Source organism: Nothoprocta perdicaria, unplaced genomic scaffold (genome assembly GCF_003342845.1).
Source record: "Nothoprocta perdicaria isolate Ctin4 unplaced genomic scaffold, notPer1 scaffold_59, whole genome shotgun sequence".
Classification (NCBI taxonomy): Eukaryota; Metazoa; Chordata; class Aves; order Tinamiformes; family Tinamidae; genus Nothoprocta; species Nothoprocta perdicaria.
Window position 1 is genome coordinate 3,847,218 of NW_020455854.1, and position 8,702 is coordinate 3,855,919.

The following is an 8,702-nucleotide window of genomic DNA, read 5'->3' on the forward strand; positions in this document are numbered from 1 at the left end:
AGATGCAACTTAGTGAAATATGTAACCTGTGAAGAAATTTTGGTGATATTCAAGGTAGTTTATCAGTGACTGTATGGCTTGGAAATAAGCAGGATACACTGAAACTGGCCCAGGAAGGTAAAAATCTCGAGATATGGTAAGCACATATTTTAAATGAAAATACTAACTACAGCAAAAGTATGCACAGATAACATGCTGCGTTGCATGTTCACTAAGATGGCTGTGATTAGTAGACCATATTAAGCATTAGCACCTGGAGAAAGTGAGTCCACTACTCTAAAGAGAATGAATCAGAACTCTTAGGATTATTCCTAATTCTTCACTGACTGCATAAGTGTTTTAGTTTTTCTTTATACATTGCGAATTAGTATAGCATTATATTTTCAGTGACATTTTCAAGTCATTTGAGTTCGTATAATGCAGATAAGAGCACCCATCTATAGCTACAAGGTAAGTTTAGAATTTTTTAAAATTAATATTCCTTGCTTTTTACAACATCGTGCAAAAAGATATAAGCCAGTATAACAAGTTACAGGTTTTGTCTTGGAATTGGAATAGAAATGAGTCATCTGTCTTACATAAAACATACTAAACATTGTATCTAAACTAAACATCTACATTAGCGTAGAATATGGAGTATGTTGTTTTTGTTTCAATACTAATCTGCAGTAAAAAGCAAAATCTAGTAAGCAGTCATTCCGTAAGGCTTTGCAGCAACACCTGGACTATATTTCATTAAATCCCAAACTGAGGATTGGCCTTCTTCATGAGCAAAGTCAGGGCCCGATAGACCAGCAGAAGGCACAACTCGCACTCCTGTGTTTTCCGTGGTGGTGGCCGAGCCCACCCTTAGTACCAGTTGAGTTCTAGGGTGGACTGGCAGGCCTGCTTCAGCTCATCTGAGTCTACCTGAAAGSAGAAAGGTAAGATTTCTTTTAAGCTGCAAGGCTCAGAATTGGGAAGGACTTCTTGAATTAACAAAGGAGGAAATTCAAGCAGTTTCAGTGCACACTGAAAACCAATGTATTGCATGGGGTTAGTTGAAACTTGTTAATGCCTGCCAGAGCTGTGAGCATCTACTTCAGGCTTTCAAACAGACTTTGAGGATATTCAAGAGGAAAATATGTAGCAGTGTGACAAAGGTTTGGATGACTGATCTAATGAGGATATGAACAAAAAAGATTACCATTTTCCAAACTCCAAATGGGCAACCTGCTGGAAGCCTCCTGTGAGGAAGAAAGAAGAGTTGGTACATGTCACTGCTGTTACCTTTTCTTATGTACAATAAGGGTTATGATAACTAGGTGGTGGGGGAAGTTCTGGAAATAGGTGGCAGTTTGATCTGCTTTTCCTGTTATCTAGTTTTGTTTGTTTTCTTTTCACAGCTACCTTTTTCTCTAATATACGAGTCTTAATCAGATTTGTGTTGGGAAACAATCAAATTGCACATGTCATTCTGGCAGAGGGAAGAAAAAAAAAAAAAGAGGTATGTGCTAGGCTGCCAGTGGTACTGCAGTGTAGCTTGACTCCTGATGTTGTTTAAATAGGAAAGGTGCCAACCTGGAACCACATGAAGCCATACCTGAAAGTACCCTGGAGTGAAGAACTTCCGAAAACTATTTCTTAAGTAGGCTGTCCTGAAAACACAGTCGTGGGCTGTGGTTTTTTTATGTTTGTTTTTTTGAAATCATTGAAATCAAAGATACCTAGTTAAGACAACCGTGCTAAGTATAACTTGTCCAGAGAATGTGAAAAAAATGAAAATAAAATTTGTTTCTGGCCTAGAAAATCCAACAGGTGTAAAAAAGCCAAACAGAGCTACGAAAAAAAAAAATAAAAGGGAAGACAATAGGTATTTTATACTAATTCATGTATTTAGTGTGGATAAATAAGTTTAATGTCCATTACAGCTTAAAGCACATCAGGAACACACGTTCCTGTCTGATTTTACCCCAAAGGAATCCAGGTCACATGCTCTGACGTGACTCTATAAAGTGAAGCAAAGCTATTGTAAACAGGGACAATCAATTTAGCTCACTTACGAGCCAAACTAAAACACAGTCCTCATACACTTTGCCACAGATGGGTCTTGGCAGGAATGATCTTCCTGAAGAAAACATAGTATAAACCTTTTTAGGCTGGTGAGCAGATTATCCTCTTGGGAGTTAAGCTAAGGAGGTTAAATTTCTTCAAAGGTTCTACATCATCTCTCTAGTATCCTGAAAGTTCTAATAGCTAAATTGATCTTCAAAAAACACATATCTAATTTCTCACTTCTAAAGAGAAGTGTAGTATCTGCTTTGCTTTTGCATATACAGTTAAAAATGCACAACTACATTTATATTTTAATACAAATATGATTTCATATAATATTGTATATGTGCACATATATATGGATATAATTTATATAAAATAATGTAATTCAAGGACTGGAATCAACAAAGCCAAGCCTTGTCTGCTTGCCTGTAGGCTTAAGTGAAATGGCTAAATGTTATATTTCTCCTCAGCCTAGCCCTGCTAAATCATATCCACTTAAATCCCAAAACATTATATTGGCTTTTAAAGTATAGCTCTCTGCATATACTATGCGGGAAGCTAAGGCACATAACATGAAGAAGCAACTGTTGTAATATTTGGTTAAAGGCCAATACCCCAGCTCCTGCAAACAGTATAAGCAATTATTTATCATCATATCATACCTGAAAGGTCCAGTAGTTATCCAAAACACAGGCCTGTAAGCCACAGTAAAAATGGCAAAGCATTTTCAAGCTGACAGAGTTCAAAAACAGGCTTAATTCTTGAGTTCTGACACTGAGACATTCCAAGGCAGCTGAAATGTTTTGGTATTAATTTACTGCCATTCCTTCCACTTTGCAAAGGCTCTCCTAACTTACTTATTATATTACCAAATATTTTAATGAATAAAAGATCTTTCATTGCAGAAAGAAAGCCTAAGTGGTGTTTGTTAAGTTTTGTCTCTGCTACAAAAACGTGACTGGTTTCAGGTGTGCGTAGTCTCATCTCACTCTAGGTCAGTCAGTGTTAAATGAACCCTTTCTTACTCTGTCTATCCTTTCCTATACCTGGTTCCCAATCTTGACTTTTTTTCCTAGCCAAAGCCTCCTTATAAGAAGCCTTTTTGCTAACAGACGGGCAAGTTCCTCATCTCCTAAAGCTGTCATCTCCAAAATTAATCATATGCTTTAGGCACCCACAATATATGCCCTGCTCAAAGAGAAATGGTTTGGTCCGGTACAAGAAATTCCAGGGCCTGTGGCACACACAGCAGATGAGATGATCCGAATTGTGTCAGCTCTTGGAAGTGACAAGTGACCTAAGAAAAGACTGGAACAAAGGGAGTGATTTAATGGTATAAAATGCAAAATCCAAACGCCAAGCAAATGGAAAGAAGCAACCTACCAAGAAGTATTTGCGCTCCTTGCTTTGATGGTGACCCTTCTGTAAGAGGCTTCTGCTGCTGGATGTTCTCACAGGGGCCCACAAGTCCAGTATTTCAGGTAAAATAAGCACTGGTGCTGCTGCTGCTCCTCCTCTTCCTTCCACTCACAGTCATAGTGATCATAAAAGAACCCACCTGCCTAATTCCAGTCCTTCCAGTTGCAGGGTAATGAGCTAATTATGCTGATTACAGAAAACTGAAGAGGGGCTGTAATATAGATGTTACAGTATAAAATGTTTATTTCTTTATATGAAAGAGTGCGTGTAGCGCTTACTATTTTTATTCAAAATAAAATGCACTCCTTTCCCTTTGATCGAGGATGAAGCTGCAGAGAATTAACCGCTTTGCTTTACATTTTAAAGTCTGCTTCATTGCATGCACGTGTAGTTATGTTTGTATGCATCTATGAATAAACTGTTGCTCATAATATACTATTCTAATGGAAAAGAAAAAAAAAGTTGTCAGCAGCAACTCCAGATTATATCTATGTGAACATTCATTTGAAGTGATGATGTATTCATTTTTATTTCTTGAAATAAATGCCAAGTAGTTTTTTGCATTCAGGAATACTAGAAAAAACAAATGCAAATGCAAATTCAATATTATTATAAGCAATAAATATGACTTGGGATTACTTCTGTAACTGAGTTTGAGTCTGCCTCCCCTCAACCCTCTATTCTTCATATGACTTAGAAGCAAGCAAAGATCCATTCCTGGCAAATCTCCATAAGGATTACATGGAACATAAACTAATGGGGATTTATCTTTCCTCTGAGATGGAAAATAACTACAGCAACATAAAAACATTAACATCTTATTAAAAAATTACAAGTGCAAAAGAAAAAAGTTAAAAGGAAATTAAATTCTCACAGCAATATTGAATCATCATGGTGGATAAATGTGCAAGTCCAGAGCAGCACATGTGAAGTTCACCATACTCCATGTATGCAGTGGAGTTTTGCTCAGTGAAATAAAAATAGGAAATATGTAGAAGCTGAGTGTTTAAAAAGATAATCTGAATATACTGGCATATAATTTTATATGCAGCACCATAGTATCCTGGTTTTTGGCTGCTATGGCCATAAAAAAGCCGGTTTCTAGCGTATAAAATAATTCTAATGAAATGCTTATGTTTAACTGAAACAATTAGAATGTACTATGTTCTTCATCATGAGAAAGGAGAATTTATGTAGTATTTGCTATCAGAAGAGATTTTAAATGGCTGTTTATGACTCCAAACGTTTCTTTCTGCAATATAGTCAGTGAAAGGTATTGCATAAATCTGAAGCAAGGTAGAAGGTTGCACAGGAATGAACTACTTTGCTGCTGGACATCTTTTGAATGCTGGTTTTTGAGACCACCTGTGACTTTGAGACCACAGTGTGACTCTGCACTTTGAGAGTTAAATGCTTTAAAGAATTCAAAGCCACTTAGCAAGGTTCACATGTACGAAATGAATGGAAAACTGGTCTTTTTAAAGCTTTACTATGGTTAATTCCTTGCTTACCTGGTTTTGGTTACCCTCTCACCCTCCTGATGCAAGTTGTATTACATACATAAACACACAGAATAGTAAACTCCCTTTCTCTGGGTAATGAATGCAAATAGATCAGCAGTTCTATGACATTTGGTGTGTTATTTTATCTCATCTGCAGTGAAAACACAGCAAYACAAGATACTTTATAAATGTTTTTTAAACACATACAGCCTTTCTATGTGCAGAGGATAGCATAAACTACATTATATTAAAGATGAGTTTATATTGAAACCAATAGACAAGAGTTTTTCAATATTGCTCCCTATTAAATTCAGTTAATACAATATTAGCACTAGGATTAAAAAAAAAAAGTAATTTGTGTATTTAGATTAGGTCATCTTCCTTGTATTTAAAAAAAAACCCACAACAACAACAAAAAGAATGACCAATGACTTAAAAGTGTCCCTGGTGTCCTAGTTTTCAGTTTGTACCATGGAAAAGTATGCAATATTTGCATATCTCTTTGAAGATTCCTTGAGCTCTGTAAGACCTAGGAATCCTCATCTYCTCAGAGCACTACAGTGGTTACAAGGTTGGGGTACTTCAGTGCTTCTCCATTATCAGCTGTTTCCTCTGCTTTCTTTGACAGGGAATCTACGAGAGGCAGCATCCTCTTTGGAAAGGTCCTGAGTATGTCTTTAGCCCATAACTGATCTCTTCTACAGGAATGGGAGGCCTACAGAATCATAAACTGATTGATACTGCAAGGAAGTATGAGCTTAAGTCTTTGTAATTAGAGGAGATAAAAACTGCTGCTTTCCAAATGTAGTGAAAAACAACCTGCATAAAGGACTGGCCCAGATTTGAAAACATATTTTTGCTCTTACCTTCCACTGAAATCAGAGTCCCAGCTTCTTAGTGGAAATCAAGCAGCAGCTAGTGGCTAGCAAAGAGAGAAAAACCCCCAAAACTCCAGCAGCAAAGAAGGAAGATCCAGAACCTGTTGACAAGTGACAGTTTCATTCTTCAGCACCATGAAACCCCCTTAGCCTTAGCACCACACATCATAACATACTCGTTTTCTGATATTTACTTCCCTACTAGTAATAATAACTAGTAACAAGGTAGATAGAAGTACAAATGGGATGAGAGAGGCAGAAGAATGAGGTGTTAAACCATCAACGTGTATGAATGAACCACCACCAATAGGGCAAAATCTGCATGTTAATTTAAAACATTCAATGAGAACAGTAGACAATAGCGAAGAGTTGCTCCAAATCCCCATTATTGCATATTCCTTTCTCTTCCCTGTCCGTGGGATGTAGTCCACACAACCTCTGTAAATCCATGGGCCACCTTACGTTGCACACCGCAATCCAGTCAGGATCCTGCAGTTTGCCCCCAGCCCCAAAAARCACAACGGTAAAAAGACCAAGAGAATAGCAACAGGGACAAAAGTAATAGAATATTTTATACAGTCAGCTAAGTCTGCAGGAGGTATGAGAGAAGGAAGATGTAAGAGAGGCCTTAAATGATCAGCGTGAAGACAGCAAATGGGGATCAAATTGTCATTTTCTGTAGAATGAGACATCAAAATRAAGGCAGAAGGCAGCATGTTCGAGGCAAACAGCAAGGATATATCTCTGCATGCAACATATAGAATTCTTCAACTGTAGAATTCTGCTGCTCCTTGCTTGGTGATGCTGAAAGCTTATGTGGATTCAAGGGGATAGTGGACAACTTAACAGAAAAGCTGACATGAATTCATTCCTAATAGAAACTGTGAGCAGGAGGGTTGGAATGTGTCGTTTCTAATCAAAGACAGCTTATTACAAAAAAAGGAATTTCAAAACAATGAGTTCAAGTGGTGGGAAACTATATCCTTATGAAAAGGGTGCTACATTTTCTTAYGACAAAACTAATACATGGTATCATATATGTGATAATATGTATTGATATATATGATAATGATATATGATAATAAAAACAGACCAATAAAGTCTCAAAAATCTTTCATTACATACATTATTCCACTAGTGCATTTGCACAGCCTATTTGCCCTGTCTATGGGGCAGTTTCTTGAAAACCTATAGGCAAAGAAATGGCTGGTATATTCTTAAATCAAAGCTCTATTTTGTATATTTGAAATCGGTCTGTGAGACAGTACGAAGCAGCACATTGCCTGTTATATGTATTCTATGTACAGTTTGTGCACATACCACTATCATTAAATGCCATGTGTGAAACTGTGATAGTTTTGTAATATGCCCATAAGATCTACATAAATATTACCCAATTTAGATTAAAAATAATCAACTTGCTTTGAAATCGTACTCAAGCCAAGTGCGCCAACACATTGCATCAGCCTGAAGGGCAAACATCAGGTAATTCACGTTGCTCCTCTAGATACTGTTTTTATTGTCATATCCAATGGCATGCTGGACGGGATACTGTTCAACTGGAAGTTTCACTAGCCTGGCGTTGAGCACTATTAACTCATCCTAATAGGTGTGACTTATGGACCGGAAGAGTCAGTAAACAAACACAATATMAGTGACAGTATGAAAATAGACTAACTGTAATTAGTGATGTGACTCTATGAGTAACAGGAAAATTACCCTGACCTAATTGATGGCAGTAGCAAGAAAAACTTTTTTAAAAAAAGGATTTCTATATGATTAGTACTTTAGCAAGACTTTTTCATGATCATTGGCAGAATCTGGGGTCACTGTGAATGCTACTTCTCCAGTAGGCAAGCCCAAGGCACCCAAATCTCCGTGGGGAAGCACAGCAGCAGCCACGGCCACCGTGTCCGCAGAGCCTGAAGGTTTGAAGGGAGGTGCGGGCTGGCGGCGCTGCCCGGCCTGCAGGTACCACCCGTGCAGCGAGGAGCCAAGGCCCACGCGGGCTCTGGCACTGCCGGCTGTCCCACCGAGCTCCCGAGCCCCGGCCCCTCCATCCCCCTGGCTGGCCACACTGCCCAGCCCCAGCTGCATGGTGCACGGTGCTCACTGGGCTGCTGCACCACTCGCAGTGTTTCGCACATAAAAAGGTGCATCACTGCCCTACCTTACGTTGGGGCTTCCTCCTCTACCCTGTGCTGCCCTGGCTTCTGTGCCAGCCCTGCCACTTCACAGCGTGCAGACAGTGAGAGCAGGCTAAACCCAAGGGTGATCTGCTCATGCATAGTTTTGCTGTTTGGAATCAAACCGCATATGACTTGTTCTTCTGGTTAAAGATATAAAGCAGAAATCAGATTTTAATGCAAAAGTAGGGACCCTTCAGTATATACAAGTAAAAAAAAAAATAAAAAAAGAAATCCTATTTATATGATAAAAATACCAGACAGATCTACAAGCTGCTTTCTGACAGCAGCAGATCATAAGCAAGTGCAAGCTTACTAGTACTTAGCTATCGTAAGCAAGCACAAGTTCTTGCTAATCATATCCTGGATTATAAAAATGACAAAAACCACAAAAAGGCTCAGGCACGGGGTCAGGGCTCTGTTGGCCGAGCCAGAGCCCTGCTGCTTCCCGCTGCACAGGGAGCCGCACGCCAAGTCAGGCGCGGGCAGGCGGCATCCGCGGGCTGCAAGGGCAGCAAAGCCCGGTCTGGGGTAGAGCGGCCGAGTTCTCAGGATGGCACTGGAGGTGGAACGGGAAAGAGCGGGCGCGGGACCCGCGGCCCCGAGGAGCGGAGGCTGCGGAGGGGCGGGAGGGCGGCGGGGGTCGCGCGGGGCCGCCCGCGGCTCCTCCCCGCGCCCGC

At 39.6% G+C, this 8,702-nt stretch overlaps 1 long non-coding RNA gene across 2 annotated transcripts; it reads right to left on the reverse strand.

The window, feature by feature from the left end:
• Positions 1 to 805: 805 nt before the first annotated feature.
• On the reverse strand, positions 806 to 3,370 carry LOC112955715. 2 transcript variants are annotated; one of them, XR_003250932.1, is made up of 5 exons: positions 3,216 to 3,370; positions 2,043 to 2,107; positions 1,583 to 1,706; positions 1,187 to 1,226; positions 806 to 909 (listed from the first exon to the last, which is right to left on the reverse strand). It is a non-coding gene; the product is annotated as an uncharacterized LOC112955715 (long non-coding RNA). The 2 variants fall into 2 exon arrangements; XR_003250931.1 differs by lacking the exon at positions 1,583 to 1,706.
• Positions 3,371 to 8,702: the final 5,332 nt, after the last annotated feature.